Raw genomic sequence first — 18,895 nt, 5'->3', positions numbered from 1 at the left:
TTACAGTCAGTTAGCTAGTTTGGAACTTATGGTGCTTACGTGTATGCAATCGTCCGCCAGTTCTGCAATTTTGGACCATATCTGTACTTTTTTGTGGCTCTGGGATCTAAATCAAAGCGCTAGCCTTATGGCTATATATTAAACAATGACTCCAGATTAGAGGATAGGCTTTAGGATAGCTGTAAATACCCAATATGGGACGATAGCCGATAGGTCGTGCGCGCACCTTAACATTATTTATATGCGTACAGGCTGCTTTCTTCATTCTCATCTTCAGAATGAGGATTGAACATAAGTTGAATTAAATCACACTCAACTTCTTCATGTTGGAGGTCAACACTACTTCAGGCATCTATATCCCAAAGGGAGCCGTCCATCAGTGGGCTAATTGTTTGGCAGGCATTTGATTACTAAAATCTCATCTGCATCCGCGTGAGTTTGATGGATCCTTCAATGCACCGCCTGAGCAATTAACTCATGTACAACACGCAAAATAGAGGTGGCTCACTGCAACTCACCATGCACGCGATCCAACGTGTCGAGGTTGGGAGCCGTTTTAAGATATTTTGAAAACCTTGACTACATCCAGCTAGACTCCTTGGATATAATGATTGCAATACAAGGCGTTCTCCACATTTATAACTACCCTATGCAGACAGTATCTATCGACTTGCACTTGTTTCAATAGGCGTTTTAGCGAACTCAGTACTACTACTACTTGTCCTTCCCACCTATATCCCTGAACTATTTAGTTCAAAAATACGACTACCCTTAAAATTGCAGTTTCGTTAGAGCTTAAGATATCCATTGGAAAGTTTTTCCATAAGGCTCACTTTGCACTTGGCCAGGTGGTTTAACGTATTCTGAGGACGTAATGTGCTCTGAACGAATATGTTCCCGAAACTTTTTTACCAACGAATTTCGTTGCATTTACGGGGTGTTTGGAAAGGAAGTGTTTAAGTTTTTAAAATGTTCGTTGCTGTTACAGGGTGTTTGGAAGAAAGGTTTTAAGTTTTCAAGAATTTAACAATATTTATTTTCGGGTTGAACATTTATTAATTAGTCATGTTTTAACTTTTACGTGAATCTCTTCCACTTTTTTTTTACTAATTATTTCTTTCTTTTTTTGTGAAGGCTTTTATATATTCTATTATATGAAGTGTTCAGAACGCGAACAATGTGAGTCAGTGTTTTCCTGAAATTGACGTACGTGCTAGAAGTTGTGAGGTGGAAGTTTAAAGCTTATCTTGTTAAGAGCTGTGACCTTTGAATAGAATTTTTTGATTTCTTGAAATCTTTTCTTTTTTATTTAATTATTAAATAGTAAATCAATTAAATAGTTAAGTTAAATACTCATTTAGTAGTTTAATGATTCTTTCGTTTATTTTGGTTTTGTTTGTTTTACTCATTTACTTATTTATTCATTGATTTTGTAATTAATAAAACTATTTATTATTAATGCCTTATTCTTTTTACTATTCAATCCTTAGTTTATTTATTCAATAATATTGATTTATTTAATAATATTTTAAATAATTATCCTTCTTTTTTAATTAAATTAATTTTTATTTTAATAAATATTTTTATTTTTATTAAATTTTATATGATAATAGGATTTTCTTGACCATATGGTTGCTATTTTTAGTGCAAGTAAAACTTCACTGCATTTATTTAACATTATTTCATCAAAAAACATTGAAAAATTACATGAAATTATAAAAATTTTGAAGTTTGTTAATATACCGAAACAATAAAATTTTTGTATAAGGTCACTTACAAATATATGTACGTAAAATAACACAATTTGCATAACTACAACTAACACATCGATACCATCTCTGCGTGGTACAATTGTCAACTAAAATTAAAAATTATATGCAAAGCAAATAAGCCGCTGCAATGCAACAAGTGTCCTCTTTTATGTTTACTGTTTTGTCCCTTTTCTGCATTATTCTTAAGCTCTCTATGGTGTATCTGATCTTTATCCGTTTTTCTTTATCTAATATTTTGGCATTTTGAAAATCAGCTGTGTGGCCACTTGCTGTGGTGCGCTGTGAGAGAGCTGTGTTCGTTTTCTTCTTTCTAATGTCCGCTTCATGTTCATTTAGGCGAAAGCCAAAGCTTCGTTTGGTTGTGCCTATGTATATTTTATCACAGGTTTCGTTCTCTGTCCCTTTGCATGGTATTTCGTATACAATATTATTATGTTGTGAAGTTTGAAGTGGTGTTTTTTTTTGTAAAAATGCTTCCTAATGTTTTGTTCGATTTATATGCCAAGCGTATGTTACTTTTGTTGGATGTGATGGTTTTGTCGAAGTTCTCTGTCAGTCTATGTATATACGTAACACTATAATATTGTTTGAGCTGATCTGATGTATCTTTTGTTGCTCCCTTATTGCGATTGTTTTCAATATTTGCTATTTTTTCCCTTATTAGGCTGTGTATAAGTGTTTATAGGTAGTTGTTGCTAGTGAGAATTTCTTTAATTTTTCTAATGTTTGCATCCCAGAACTGTTGATGGCTGATATCTAAAGCTTTGTTGATTAGGTTTTTTGCGGTGTTCATTTTGTACTTGAATGGTTGGGCTGATAAGAAATTTATCAACTGGCCAGAAGAGGTAGGTTTTGTGTACCAGTCTAGCATAAGTATGCAGTCTTTCTATTAACGCGCATGTCTGAGAAGGGGATGCTGAAATTTGTTTCTGTTTCCAGGGTGAACTTCAGTTTGTCGTGGTACTTGTTGAATGTATCTAGAATAGTGTCTTGGTCTTTTCTTTTAACTATAGCGAAGATATCGTCAACGTATTGCACTATGAACTTTATATCTATGTTATGTTGTGTTTTAAGTTTGGATGTGGTGTCGTTTAGTAAGTCGTCTAGGACTATGTCTGCAATGGCTGGCAAAAGAGGGTTGCCCAAACACCACTTCAAACTTCACAACATAATAATATTGTATACGAAATACCATGCAAAGGGACAGAGAACGAAAGCTGTGATAAAATATACATAGACACAACCAAACGAAGCTTTGGCTTTCGCCTAAATGAACATGAAGCGGACATTAGAAAGAAGAAAACAAACACAGCTCTCTCACAGCACACCACAGCAAGTGGCCACACAGCTAATTTACAAAATGCCAAAATATTAGATAAAGAAAAACGGATAAAGATCAGACCCACCATAGAGAGCTTAAAAATAATGCAGAAAAGGGACAAAACAATAAACATAAAAGAGGACACTGATTGCATTGCAGCAGCTTATTTGCTTTGCATATAATTTTTAATTTTAGTTGACAAATGTACCACGCACAGATGGTATCGATGTGTTAGTTGTAGTTATGCAAATTGTGTTATTTTACGTACATATATTTGTAAGTGACCTTATTAAAAAAAAAAATTATTGTTTCGGTATATTAACAAAATTCAAAATTTTTATAATTTCATGTAATTCTTCAATGCTTTTTAATGAAAATAATGTTAAATAAATGCAGTTTCCCCCTGAGGAATCTAAGGTGCTTAGCGAAAGGTTGGGTCGCAATAGTGAAGTTTTACTTGCACTAAAAATAGCAACCATATGGTCAAGAAAAGCCTATTCTCATATAAAATTTAATACCAAAAATTGTTTACCGGCTGTCATTGAAAATTACAGTCACGGAAGGCCTGCCGATAGAATACCGCACAATTAAACAAAATTTTCCTCTCAAAAAACCAAAAACAACAAAAATGAAGAATTACTACCTACATATGAAATACAAATACGGGGATATAACTTGCATCACTTTAAAACATTTTAGCAAGCGAAAACGAAAGCTGGCCAACCTAAAGAGTCAACGAAAGTTTTTGTTGGAATGCAAAAAATATAACCTAACCCCAACCCATCTAAGTAGTACCATCAAAAACATCACAATTAACACCACTTCCCAAAAGGTAAAAAAAAAAACAACTACACAAAACCAAACAACTATTTCTAAACAAAATATTAAACATTGAAATCACACAAACAAACATAAACATAACAAGTAAGGAAGGCTAAGTTCGGGTGTAACCGAACATAACATACTCAGTTGAGAGCTATGGAGACAAAATAAGGAAAATCAATCTGGGGTAACCCTGGAATGTGGTTGTATAACATGTGTATCAAATGAAAGGTATTAAAGAGTATTTTAAGAGAGAGTAGGCCATAGTTCTATGGATGAACGCCATTTAGGGATATCGCCATAAAGGTAGACCAGGGCTGACTCTAGAATTTGTTTGTACGATATGGGTATCAAATGAAAGGTGTTACTGAGCATTTTAAGAGGGAGTGGGCCTTAGGTCTATCGGTGGACGCCTTTTCGAGATGTCCCCATTAAGGTGGACCAGGGGTGATTCTATAATGTGTTTGTACGATATGGGTATCAAATGAAAGCTGTTAATGAGTATTTTGAAAACGAGTGATCCTTAGTTCCATAGGTGGACGCCGTTTCGAGATATCGCCATAAAGGTGGACCAGGGGTGTCTCTAGAATGTGTTTGTACGATATGGGAATCAAATGAAAGGTGTTACTGAGCATTTTAAGAGGGAGTGGGCATTAGGTCTATAGGTGGACGCCTTTTCGAGATATCGCCATTAGGGTGGGCCAGGGGTGACTCTAGAATGTTTGTACGGTATGGGTATCAAACGAAAGGTGTTACTGAGCATTTTAAGAGGGAGTGGCCATGAGGTTTATAGGTGGACGCCTTTTCGAGATATCGTCATTAGGGTGGGCCAGGGGTGACTCTAGAATGTGTTTGTACGATATGTGCATCAAACGAAAGGTGTTACTGAGCATTTTAAGAGGGAGTGGGCATTAGGTCTATAGGTGGACGCCCTTTCGAGATATCGCCATTAGGGTGGGCCAGGGGTGACTCTAGAATGTTTGTACGATATGGGTATCAAACGAAAGGTGTCACTGAGCATTTTAAGAGGGAGTGGGCATTAGGTCTATAGGTGGACGACTTTTCGAGATATCGCCATTAGGGTGGGCCAGGGGTGACTCTAGAATGTGTTTGTACGATATGGGTATCCAATGAAAGGTGGTAAGGAGTATTTTAAAAGGAAGTAATCCTTAGTTCTATAGGCGGACGCCTTTTCGAGATATCGCCATAAAGGTGGACCAAGGGTGACTCTAGAATGTTTGTACGATATGGGTATCAAACGAAAGGTGTTACTGAGCATTTTAAGAGGGAGTGGGCATTAGGTCTATAGGTGGACGCCTTTTCGAGATATCGCCATTAGGGTGGGCCAGGGTGACTCTAGAATGTGTTTGTACGATATGGGTATCAAATGAAAGGTGGTAAAGAGTATTTTAAAAGGGAGTAATCCTTAGTTCTATAGGTGGACGCCTTTTCGAGATATCGCCATAAAGCTGGACCAAGGGTGACTCTAGAATGTTTGTACGGTATGGGTATCAAACGAAAGGTGTTACTGAGCATTTTAAGAGGGAGTGGGCATTAGGTCTATAGGTGGACGCCTTTTCGAGATATCGCCATTAGGGTGGGCCAGGGTGACTCTAGAATGTGTTTGTACGATATGGGTATCAAATGAAAGGTGGTAATGAGTATTTTAAAAGGGAGTAATCCTTAGTTCTATAGGTGGACGCCTTTTCGAGATATCGCCATTAGGGTGGGCCAGGTGTGACTCTAGAATGTTTGTACGATATGGGTATCAAACGAAAGGTGTTACTGAGCATTTTAAGAGGGAGTGGGCATTAGGTCTATAGGTGGACGCCTTTTCGAGATATCGCCATTAGGGTGGGACAGGGGTGACTCTAGAATGTTTGTACGATATGGGTATCAAACGAAAAGTGTTACTGAGCATTTTAAGAGGGAGTAGACATTAGGTCTATAGGTGGACGCCTTTTCGAGATATCGCCATTAGGGTGGGCCAGGGGTGACTCTAGAATGTTTGTACGATATGGGTATCAAACGAAAGGTGTTACTGAGCATTTTAAGAGGGAGTGGACATTAGGTCTATAGGTGGACGCCTTTTCGAGATATCGCCATTAGGGTGGGCCAGGGTGACTCTAGAATGTGTTTGTACGATATGGGTATCAAACGAAAGGTGTTGCTGAGCATTGTAAGAGGGAGTGGACACTAGGTCTATAGGTGGACGCCTTTTCGAGATATCGCCATTAGGGTGGGCCAGGGGTGACTCTAGAATGTTTGTACGATATGGGCATCAAACGAAAGCTGTTACTGAGCATTTTAAGAGGGAGTGGGCATTAGGTCTATAGGTGGACGCCTTTTCGAGATATCGCCATTAGGGTGGGCCAGGGGTGACTCTAGAATGTTTGTATGATATGGGTATCAAACGAAAGGTGCTACTGAGCATTTTAAGAGGGAGTGGACACTAGGTCTATAGGTGGACGCCTTTTCGAGATATCGCCATTAGGGTGGGACAGGGGTGACTCTGGTATGTTTTTGTACGATATGGATATCAAATTAAAGGTATTAATGAGGGTTTTAAAAGCGAGTGGCCCTTAGATGTATATGTGAAGGCGTTCTCGCGATATCGACCAAAATGTGGACCAGGTGATCCAGAAAATCATCTGTCGGGTACTGCTAATTTATTTATACATGCAATACCACTAACAGTATTCCTGCCAAGATTCCAAGGGCTGTTGATTTCGCCTTGTAGAACTTTTTCATTTTCTTCTACTTAATATGGTAGGTGTCACACCCATTTTACAAAGTTTTTTCCAAAGTTATATTTTGCGTCAATAAACCAATCCAGTTACCATGTTTCATCACTTTTTTCGTATTTGGTATAGAATTATGGCATTTTTTTCATTTTTCGTAATTTTCGATATCGATAAAGTGGGCGTGGTTATGGTCAGATTTCGCCCATTTTTTATACCAAGAAAAAGTGAGCTCAGGTAAGTACGTGGGCTAAGTTTAGTGAAGATATATCGGATTTTGCTCAAGTTATTGTGTTAATGGCCGAGCGGAAGGACAGACGGTGGACTGTGTATAAAAACTGGGCGTGGCTTCTACCGATTTCGCCCATTTTCACAGATAACAGTTACCGTCATAGAATCTATGCTCCTACCAAATTTGAGAAGGATTGGTAAATTTTTGTTCGACTTATGGCAATAAAAGTATTCTAGACAAACTAAATGAAAATGGGCGGAGCCACGCCCATTCTGAAATTTTCTTTTATTTTTGTATTTTGTTGCATCATATCATTACTGGAGTTGAATTTTGACTTAATTTACTTATATACAGTAAAGATATTAAATTTTTTGTTAAAATTTGAATTAAAAAAATTTTTTTTTTAAAAAGTGGGCGTGTTCTTCATCCAATTTTGCTAATTTTCATTTAACACATATAGAGTAATAGTAGTAACGTTCCTGCCAAATTTCATCATGATATCTTCAACGACTGCCAAATTACAGCTTGCAAAACTTTTAAATTACCTTCTTGTAAAAGTGGGCGGTGCCACGCCCATTGTCCAAAATCTTACTAATTTTCTATTCTGCGTCATAACGTCAACCCATCTACCAAGTTTCGTCGCTTTATCTGTCTTTTGTAATGAGTTATCGCACTTTTTCGGTTTTTCGAAATTTTCGATATCGAAAAAGTGGGCGTGGTTATAGTCCGATATCGTTCATTTTAAATAGCGATCTGAGATGAGTGCTCAGGAACCTACATGCCAAATTTCATCAAGATACCTCAAAATTTACTCAAGTTATCGTGTTAACGGACGGACGGACGGACGGACATGGCTCAATCAAATTTTTTTTCGATCCTGATTATTTTGATATATGGAAGTCTATATCTATCTCGATTCCTTTATATATGTACAACCAACCGTTATCCAATCAAACTTAATATACTCTGTGAGCTCTGCTCAACTGAGTATAAAAACCACAAGTAACAACATATATCATGCAGAACACAGATTAAAGCGAGAGTTAAATGAGACAGATTTTTGCGACTTTACCGAGAAACAAAACTTCTTGAGACAAAGAGTAACAAAAGAGAGAGAAGAAACACATAAGTCAAAATTAAATAAACTAAAGTACCAAAAAATTTGCGTTATGGGTATTAAATGAACAACGACTTTTTTGTAAACAAAACCGAAGTCAAGTGGTTACTTTCTCTTGGCAAGAAATTTACAATACCCACAACAAAAACAAACAAAATGGAGCATTTTATACAAAACATAGGAGACGATAAAGCTAAAGATGTGGCGAGAAATAAATTGAGCAATCGAATATTGCATTTCAAACGAAATTCCAGACACAGTGCAAAAGAAAAATGTATTCTGCAAGCTTTTAATAAAACGAAATCCTTTCATAACAGACACGGACAAAGGAAATAAAACAGTGGTACTGTATAAAGAAGATTACATGAGAAAGATGAATAAAATATTAGAAGACAGGAGTACGTATAGAGCTATGAGAAAAGACCCCGCTAATGATCTGCAAAAGAAAAATAACAAAATAGTGGATGAGCTGTACAAAAATAAAATAATCGATTCTAAAGAGAAGCAACGATTTACATGTTCTACGGCAATCGCCCCAAGAATATATGGGCTTCCTAAAATTCATAAGCCTGATATTCCCCTTCGTCCAATTATATCATCAGTTAATGTACCATGCTACAATCTGTCTAAGTACGTAGGAAATATACTAAAAAATCTTGTGTCGGAAGAATATAATATAAAAAATGCGTTCGAGTTTAAAGAAAAGCTGGAAAACATAAGTGTTAAAGACGAAGACATATTGGTTTCCTTTGACGTTGTGTCATTGTTCACCAATATTCCAATTGTTTTCGCCGCAAACATAATTTTAAAAAAGTGGGAGGAAATACAAAAAACCACAAAAATACCGAAGCGAATTTTCCTACAAATGTTGGATTTCTGTCTAAAAGACAATAATTATTTCCTGTGGGCTTGTATGGCCAAACATTTGGTATACCTATGGGCAACCCTCTTTCGCCAACCATTGCAGACATAGTCTTAGATGACTTACTAAACGACGCCATATCCAAACTTAAAACACAACATAACATAGATATAAAGTTCATAGTGAAATACGTTGACGACATCTTCGCTATAGTCAAAAGAAAAGACCAAGACACTATTCTAGATACATTCAACAAGTACCACGACAAACTGAAGTTCACCCTGGAAACAGAAACAAATTTCAGCATCCCCTTCTTAGACACGCGCGTTCATAGAAAGAACAACATACCTATGCTAGACTGGTACACAAAACCTACCTCTTCTGGCCGGTTGATAAATTTCTTATCAGCCCAACCATTCAAGTACAAAATGAATACCGCAAAGAACCTAATCAACAAAGCTTTAGATATCAGCCATCAACAGTTCTGGGATGCAAACATTAGAAAAATTAAAGAAATTCTCACTAGCAACAACTACCCATAAACACTTATACACAGCCTAATAAGGGAACAAATAGCAAATATAGAAAACAATCGCAATAAAAGAGCAACAAAAGATACAACAGATCAGCCCAAACAGTATTATAGTGTTACATATATACCTACAAAAGTAACATACGCTTGGCATATAAATCCAACAAAACATTAGGAAGCATTTTTACAAAAACAAAAACACCACTTCAAACTTCACAACATAATAATAAGTATACGAAATACCATGCAAAGGGACAGAGAACGAAAGCTGTGATAAAATATGCATATGCACAACCAGACGAAGCTTTGGCGTTCGCCTAAATGAACATGAAGATCAGATACACCACAGAGAGCTTAAGAATAATGCAGAAAAGGGACAAAACAGTAAACATAAAAGAGGATACTGATTGCATTGCAGCGGCTTATTTGCTTTGCATATAATTTTGAATTTTAGTTGACAAATGTACCACACACAGATGGTATCGATGTGTTAGTTGTAGTTATGCAAATTGTGTTATTTTACGTACATACATATATTTGTAAGTGACCTTATACCAAAATTTTATTGTTTCGGTATATTAACAAAATTCAAAATTTTTATAATTTCATGTAATTCTTCAATGTTTTTTGATGAAAATGATGTTAAATAAATGCAGTTTCACCCCTGAAGAAGCTAAGGTGCTTAGCGAAAGGTTGGGTCGCAATTGTGAAGTTTTACTTGCACTAAAAATAGCAACCATATGGTCAAGAAAAGCCTATTCTCCTGTAAAATTTAATACAAAAAATTGTTGACCGGCTATCATTGAAAATATTTTTATTTTTATTATTATCTAATCGTCACCAATTAATTTAATAAATATTTTTATTTTTATTAATTTATTTATTAAACATTTTCTTAACGCATATTTTAAATAAATTACAATATTGAAAGAGCATATTCTATTACTATATAGCATAAGAAAAGTTCATGGCATTTTTTATATTAAATTTTAAAATAGTATTAAATGCCAGTTCACATAGTAAAATTCCTTTTCAGTGTGGGGTATGTATAGTTTTTAATAATATTATAGAATATGTTCAGAATAATTCAGATAATTAGTTAAGGTTCCGATAGAGAAACAGTTGATATAGATACAGAAATTAGATATGGTTTACAACAACGTCCTCATCAAGGCTTCTAGATCGTAATGGCTAAAACTAATCAGATACATTTTTATTTTCCTTCGAAATAGGTTAAGATTTCTTATAACCTGTACAGAAGCAGGGAGAGAGTTGAAATTTTTTTCCTAAGGTTGTAGACTTCAGAAGGATAACTTTCTAAGTACCCCGATCTAATAAATAAAGTTTTTAGGACTTTAAATATAGATGACGACATGGTAGTATATCTAGTCTCCTAAAAGATATCATAGCGTGAGACCTGTAGTTTGCGCCACATATACGTCTTATAATTCCCTTTTGGAGTATTACAACGGGTGACAACTTACTAGGCGAAGCGCCACCCCAGCAGGTAATCCCATATTGAAATTTCTATTGGACTAGACCATAGTAAACAGCTTTTAGAGTGGACATAGTACAACACTTTTTGAGGGGATAGAAGTGACGGGTAGTGTACAGAAAGTAATGGTTTAGCCTCTGAATGTGTGCAGACCAATTTAAATGATTATCGATTATAATACCTAAGTATTTGAAATTTTCAACAACATCAATCCTGAAGCAGTTATCACTGCATTTAACATTGGTTGCGAATGAACATTTCGTGGCATTCAAAGGGCATGCCATATGATGCATGTTAAAACGTGCGCATTCTGCTGAATGAAAAAAAAAGATCACAAGCCTCAAATTCTTTGGGGCATGGCTAAAATACATCAATTTCGTTTTATTACTAACAAGTAGCTTGTGTATAGCAAACCAAGTCCTCAGCATATGTACATCGTGGCTAATATCACATATTAGTTCGAAGTATCTCGTTGTACTATACGCAATGGCAAGATCATCTGCAAAGGCAGTTTTTTTCCCTTCAATGGAATTGAAAAAATTGAGTTAATATAAAGCAGGAACGGTACCGGGCCAAGGGCAGAGCCTTGGGGTACGCCAAGATTAACGTCCTGCAGGCTACTGTAGTAACTACACATTTTAACATTTTGTATTCTATTAGCAAGATAGGATGTAAACCATTTGTACATAAAACCACGAAAACCTGCACGATGGATTTTGTCCAGAAGCATATTCCTGTCTACCATATCAAAATCATTTCTTATGTCGACAAAGAAACCAGCACAGTTACTTTTACTATGGAGAGCTTTGTACACCTTTGAGCAGAAATCTAGCAGAGCGTCCCCTGTCGAAAGTTTGGATCGAAATCCGAACTGCATGGGGCTGAAAAAGTTCGATTTATCTTGAAAGTTCACAACTCTATTTTTAACCGCCTTTTCAAATACTTTTGAAATCGATGGGAGTAGAGATATGGGCCTGAATTTACGTGCGTCGCTCTTATCCCCTTTTTTGAAGATCGGGATTACAACGGCACATTTAATGTCATCAGGAAAACACCCTGAGTTATAATTTTATTGAATAAATATTCCAGTTTATCTACTATCTAATAACCAGATTGAAAAACAACAAGGCCGTGGGCGCTGATGGATTGCCTGCGGAGCTATTCAAGTTGGTAGGGCGCATGCAGCAGCTTCTTAGCAAAATATGGGCGGACGAGTGCATGCCCGACGGTTGGAATCTAAGTGTTCTTTGCCCAGTCCACAAGAAGGGGGATACTGCAAAATGCACCAACTGTCGTGGAATCAGCCTTCTTAATATCGCATATAAGGTCCTTTCAAATGTATTGTGCGAAAGATTGAAGCCCACCGTGAACCGGCTGATTGGACCTTACCAGTGCGGCTTCGGACCTGGTAAATCTACCATCGACCAGATTTTCACAATGCGACAAATCTTGGAAAAAACCCGTGAAAAGAGAATCGACACACATCACCTCTTCGTCGACTTTAAAGCCGCCTTCGACAGCACGAAAAGGAGCTGCCTATATGCCGCTATGTCTGAATTTGGTTTCCTCGCAAAACTTATACGGGTTGAGCAACACCATCAGCTCAGTCAGAATTAAGAAGGACCTCTCCGTACCGTTCGAAACTAAGCGAGGTTTCAGACAGGGTGACCCACTATCGTGCGATTTCTTTAATTTGATGTTGGAGAAAATTATACTAGCTGCTGAACTTAACCGCACTGGAACAATATACTATAAAAGCGTGCAATTACTGGCATATGCTGATGACATTGATATCATCGGCCTAAACACCCGCGCTGTTAGTTCTGCTTACTCCAAACTGGAAAAAGAAGCGGTAAAGATGGGTTTGATGGTGAATGAGGACAAAACGAAGTACCTGCTGTCATCCAGCAAAGAATCAGCGCATACGCGCCTTGGCAACCACGCTACTTTTGGCAGCCATAATTTCGAAATAGTAAAAGACTTCGTTTATTTGGGAACCGGAATCAACACTAACAACAACATCAGCACTGAAATCCAGCGAAGAATCAATCTTGCCAATAAATGTTACTTTGGACTAGGTAGGCAATTGAAAAGTAAAGTCCTCTCTCGGCGAACAAAAATCATACTCTACAAGTCACTTATCGTACCCGTCCTGCTATATGGGGCAGAAGCATGGACCATGACAACAGCAAATGAAGCGGCTTTGGGAGTGTTCGAGAGAAAAGTTCTTCGAAAGATTTATGGACCTCTACGCGATGGCGAGTACCGAAGAAAATTTAACGATGAGCTGTACGAGCTATACGCAGACATCAACATAGTCCAGCGAATTAAAACGTAGTGACTGCGCTGGCCAGGCCATGTTATGCGAATGAATGATGATGCTTCGGCCAAGAAAGTGTTTCTATTGGAACCCGCCTATGGAAGCAGAGGTAAAGGGCGGCCTCCACTCCGTTGGAAGGACCAGGTGGAAAACGATTTAACCTCCCTTGGTGTGACCAATTGGCGCCGGTTGGCGGAGCGAAGGAGAGACTGGCGCGCCTTGTTGGATGGCCATAACCGTTTAGACGTTTAAGCGCCAATTAAGTAAGTAAGTAAGTTATCTACTATTCAAGAATTCCCCAGTTGAGTAGCTATCTCTTAGTAAATTAGATCATGTTTTAACTAATTTTGTATCTTGGCTGCTCTGATAAATTAAGTAACTGATTTATTTGTATAGTTAATTAGTGATTGCTTTGTTTATTTTCTTTTTTGTTTTTGCTTATTTATGAATTTGTTTGTTTTTGTGGCAACGCACTCAACTCATTTATTAGTAAATGACATTACTTATTTTTAGTTTACTTTTAATAGATTTTTTATTCGAATTCGAGCCCAATACTTATGTATAACAATAGTATTTGTGATAGTTATTTTTTTTTTTTTTTTAATTTTTTTATCATTGCAAAGAAGAAAGAAATTTGCCGACAACCTACGACATCTGCTCAGGTAGATCTATTTCGATGATTGCTTAATAAGTCTTCATCGTCAGTTGGCTTTAGGCCCGCTGCGTTAACCATTTAGCCAAACAGCGGTGGTTTGTTCCACTGATAAATTGCTACTTCTATTCCGCCATTTTTCTTTATGTTCGCTTTATATATTTACTGTTTCGTTTTCGTTGTTTATTATTTACTTATTAATTTAGCGGCCCCCGTGTGGTGATACTAGCGTACTCCGCCTACTTCACAGAAGATCCAGGGTTCACACCCGGGGCAAAACAAAATCAAAATTTTAGAAACAACTTTTTTCAATTAGAAGAAAACTTTTCTTAGCGGGGTCGCCCCTCGGGAGTGTTTGGCAATCACTCCGAGTGTATTTCTGCCATGAAAAACTTCTCAGTGAAAACTCATCTGCCTTGCATTTCTGAGTTGGGATCAAACTGGTAGGTGCCGTCCCGCCAATTTGTAGTTAAAAACTAAAAGGGGCACAACGCAAATTCGAAGAGAAGCTCAGCCTAAAATATCTTCGGATGTTATTGCGCCTTATATTTTTTAATTTTTTCATTCATTGAAAAATTTTCTTATTTAACTTATTATTTATGAATAAGTTAATATAATAATAATGTTCTTAAAAATCATTTTATTTATTGGTTAATTAGTTTCAATATCCCTTTTTATCCATGTGTTAAATTTTTGGCTTTGTTTTTTTTTTTCATAATCTACTCTATTTTCATTTAGTTTATTTCAAAATCAATTTATTCAAAATACTCAATAAATTGAAAAATGTATTCATATCTAGTTAATGTAAGACTCTTTTGTTAAATTGAGCTCTTCATTTATTATTTACTTATTTAGTTTCTACTCTTTTAATTTATTTATAAATTATTTTTTTTACTTCACAATGCATGGTTTCAATATAAAATTCAATTTCTTCAAAATTAATTGACTAAATCATTTAATAAATAATCTCGTCAACTAACTGATTGGGTTTCTAATTCTTTTATTCGTTGATTAACATATTTATTTTCGCCCAATTTTTTCATTCATATAATAATCGCTTCTTCTTTTTTACAGTCTTTTAATAACGACCAATTATTTATTTACCTCTCCACCCCTTACTGATTAATGTTTTGTTGATTCTTTTGGTATTTCAGCCTTTTATTTCATTATTTATTTATTTATTTATTTATAAATTATTTATGTATTATGCCCCAAATTTGTTCAACATTATTAATTTACGTACGCAGTTATATATTTTTTGATTTATTTATTAACTTATTTATATTTTTATAGATTTAATTTTTCATATATAATATATAATTCATGTTTAATAAATAAAAAAAAAATATATATATGTAAGTCACGATAACCTCCGAAGAGATCTAAAACCGAGCTTCTCTTCCAATTTGCGTGGTGCTCCTCTTGCTTTTCCCTACAAATTGGCCGGACGGGACCTATATGTTTTATGCCGACTCCGAACGGCATCTGCAGGGCAGATGAGTTTTCACTGAGAGCTTTTCATGGCAGAAATACACCCGTAGCGCTTGCCAAACACTGCCGAGGGGCGACCCCGCTTAGAAAATTTTTCTTCTAATTGAAAAACCTTATTTCTAAAATTTTGATGTTGCTTTGCCCGGGGTGTGAACCCAGGGCATACGGTGTGGTAGGCGGAGCACGCTACCATCACACCACGCTGGCCACCAAATTCATATAGTTCTTAATCTTTTCAACTAACCGATTAAATTCATTAATCATTTATACAATTAGTACTTAATTAATTTTTTCTAACTTTATTCTTTTATATAGGAATTACTTAACTTTTTTAGTACTTTTTTATTTCTAATTATTTATTTAATAATTGAGAGTCAAATAGGTTTATTTATTCCTTATTGAGATTTATATTTTTGCATTTATTTTTGAAATTTATTTTTTATTTTTAAAACTATAATTCTAATATAAAGTCTAAGATTATTAAGTAATTCACTTAACTGCTAATCTATTCAGACAACTATTTTAGTCTCTAATTCAGTAATCTTTAATTAAATAACTTGCATTTTTAGTCAGTTTGTTCATTTATTAAATAATCGGTATATCTATTTAATAAACAATATGAATAATTTTGATAGATCTGGAGCTGCGTGCTCTATGCGAATGCCTGGGCATCTGGAGGCGGGTTAACCATCTACGTAGAACAACCTGATCTAGTATTATTGACAAGGAAATATAAGTGCCCTAATTGGGCTTAGCCTATGCTTGGAGGGGTAATCCTTCAAGAAAATATCAGCACAAAATATCTAGAAATTATAATGGATAGCAAGTTGTCGTGGAGAATTCATAAGGAAGAGAGAAAGAAGAGCGCCTCCGTGGCTTTGTATGCATGCGAAAATATGCTAAGCTAGGCCCCACTTATATCCATCTCCCAAACTCTCTCTTTCTGTACTCATAGGGGGTTTTTTTGGTAGACATTCACACGAAAATATACGTATGTGAAAAAACTATAGGTAATATGCAAATTATAAACGATTATCATAACGGGAGCCCTAAACACGACCCCAAAATTATTGTTGTATGCCGTTCCGTACGCCCCTGAAAAGCTAATGGCCAAAAAAAGCGTCAGCAATCAAATAAACGGGAATGGACTTTATTTTCCGTATCTGAGCTGAGCTGAGAAAGATACACGTGCATACTGATGGCTCCAAACTAACGGAAGAAGTCCGGTTTACCGTTTGCTGCGTAGATCTTACAAACAATACAAAACTGAAGAAGCGAAAAACATTCAGCCGGAAACTGTAGCAGTGCAGAAAGCAGCAGAAATTCTGCAGGAAGTGAGGCTGCACAATTTCTAAGATTATGTGCGAGTCCCATAACGTTAGACTCACAATGTAGCTCATATCTCTAAAGAGAGATAACTTAAGGCTCACGTTAGGCATACTAACTGCCTTCTGGCGTCACATGCTTTTTAGTAAGACCTCCTCAATAACAGCGGATAGAGGAAGTGCTTGCTGCAGTAAGAAAAGCTTGGGGAAGTTTTGGGTTCAGATCTGAACATGCAGCTATTAAATTAGGTCCTGAGGACTGAGTCATTTTATAACGTAAAATTTGAGGGTCAATTATGTAAAACGGTAATATGAAAAAAAAATTCAAACAAAAATTCATTCAAATGTATGGACAATTTTTTCACCTCATCGCTTCACATAACTATAATTTCTATTTAAACAACTTTATTTTACAAATAATTTATTTAAAAAAAAATTTTATATTTATTTTCCAACTTTTTCTCATTCATATATCTTCCATGCATCTTATTTCACTTACATTAATTCTTCTTTAAAATGTATGTATGTCACTTGCATATGCACTGAATTTATGCAATTACAACAATATTGCGATATATCTTTTCATATCTCCCTTTCCTCGCTATTTAATTTAATCAAATCAATTTGAAACACATTAAATACTTTTTTATCACCTGTCTTCTCTTGCGCCATAATCAAATCAAGCTAATCTTCACAAACGCACAAATTGAGCAGCTGCTGTTGTTGCTGTAGCTCAGATGATGACAACGTTGCAATGTTGCAAGTGTCAAGCTACATATATATGTACATATGTATGCATTAGTGTATGCTGCACTCGTTTAGCCACTTCAGTTTTGAGCGCATCAGCACACACGGCGTAAAAGCAATTTTCTTAAGTGAATTAAAATTAATAAATAGCAATTTCACAGCACTTTGCTATTTTTTACTATTATTATATTTTTATCAGCAAATGTCATTCATCAAAAGATCATTAATTTATATTTATTTTACGCGCACTCAACAATTCACTTTAATTCAAATATGTATGGGGTAGATTTTTTGTGAGCTTTACGCCAACACTAAATTTATATTTTGGTTTTTTTTTTTTTTTTGCTATATTTTTACTTTTAAATATTTTTTTTTTTTTTTCAATTTATGTATGTGTCGCTTATTTATAGTAATTAAATTTTATTTTATTTATTATTTTTATTTTATTATTTTTTTCAATTCAATTTTCATCAACACTTCACTGCATACAACAAATTTGCTAGCACACTCTAATATAATAGCTCTGCTAAGTTTATAATAATTAGTTATCGTTAACAATATTTAAAATTTTTGATTTGGCTAATTTTTGTTTTTTATTTTATTTTTTTTTTTATAATTTCAACCGTTACGCTTAGTTGTTGTGACACAAACAAAAATTTAAAAACGCATTTTTTTTTTGTCCGCTTTTCAATTCTGCTTGTACTCGCGCGCACACGTAACTTATTCGACTGGAACCTAATGCTGTGCTGACGCTGCCGCCCCCAATTTTGTAGGCAACCAACACAACAGCTGAAAATTCTAACGGCACCGGGCGCGAGCATAGCTGGAGCAACGACAAGCAAATTAACTTCGTCAAATGTTTAGTATGATGACTCGTTTATGCCGTTATCGCTCGTGTAAATAGGAAGTGTTGTTTAAGTGTTGTGAGTAACATAAAACCAAACAAAATTCACTCACTATCTCATTTCTAATTTTAATACGTTCTCTGTTATCGCGACATGTATATACATGTGTGTACATAAATATTGTAACTCTATCAACACAGCTGTATTTAAGCTGTTATCAGCTTTAAAGGCCGACCCAAAATCAACAGCAATCATTGTCATCTTACATCTTATCAAAATAGTTCCTTAGATGCTTGTAACTAATGAGTACTTCTTTAGCATAGTGGGTTTTAAAAGCGCACACACGCACGCACAAATACAACTCAATGCCGTAAATCACAATCGCGCGCCAAGCATCAACAACAACCTTAACAGTAGCAAATTTTACTGCATTTGTTTCTTTTAAAAAGCATGTTTTAGCAAGACCATCATATAACGCTGTTCCTGCAAATACCTGCAGGCTTCTTGTTATGCATGTAGCTTCATTCATACATAATACATACAAACATACGTTTCAATTTATGATTGTGCCTGCTCACTGTTATCACCATGAATGTGTGCTCTGCATTTTCTTGTTCTGTC

At 35.6% G+C, this 18,895-nt stretch overlaps 1 protein-coding gene across 6 annotated transcripts in view; it reads right to left on the bottom strand.

Annotated features, from left to right (window-relative positions):
* Positions 1 to 18,663, bottom strand: part of 5-HT7 (5-hydroxytryptamine receptor 7) — a 361,000-nt gene extending 342,337 nt beyond the window's left edge. For 5 of the 6 annotated variants that reach the window (XR_010949138.1, XM_067762965.1, XM_067762966.1 and 2 more), the window contains exon 1: positions 17,182 to 18,663. The gene's annotated coding sequence lies outside the window, so the exon portion shown is untranslated. The remainder of the gene's footprint in view (positions 1 to 17,181) is intronic. The other variant, XM_067762969.1, reaches the window with a different exon arrangement.
* Between the last annotated feature and the right edge of the window lie 232 nt (positions 18,664 to 18,895).

The sequence above is a fragment of the Eurosta solidaginis genome, chromosome 1 (assembly GCF_040869045.1).
Source record: "Eurosta solidaginis isolate ZX-2024a chromosome 1, ASM4086904v1, whole genome shotgun sequence".
In the NCBI taxonomy this organism is placed as follows: Eukaryota; Metazoa; Arthropoda; class Insecta; order Diptera; family Tephritidae; genus Eurosta; species Eurosta solidaginis.
This window is presented reverse-complemented; position numbering and strand designations above follow the sequence as displayed.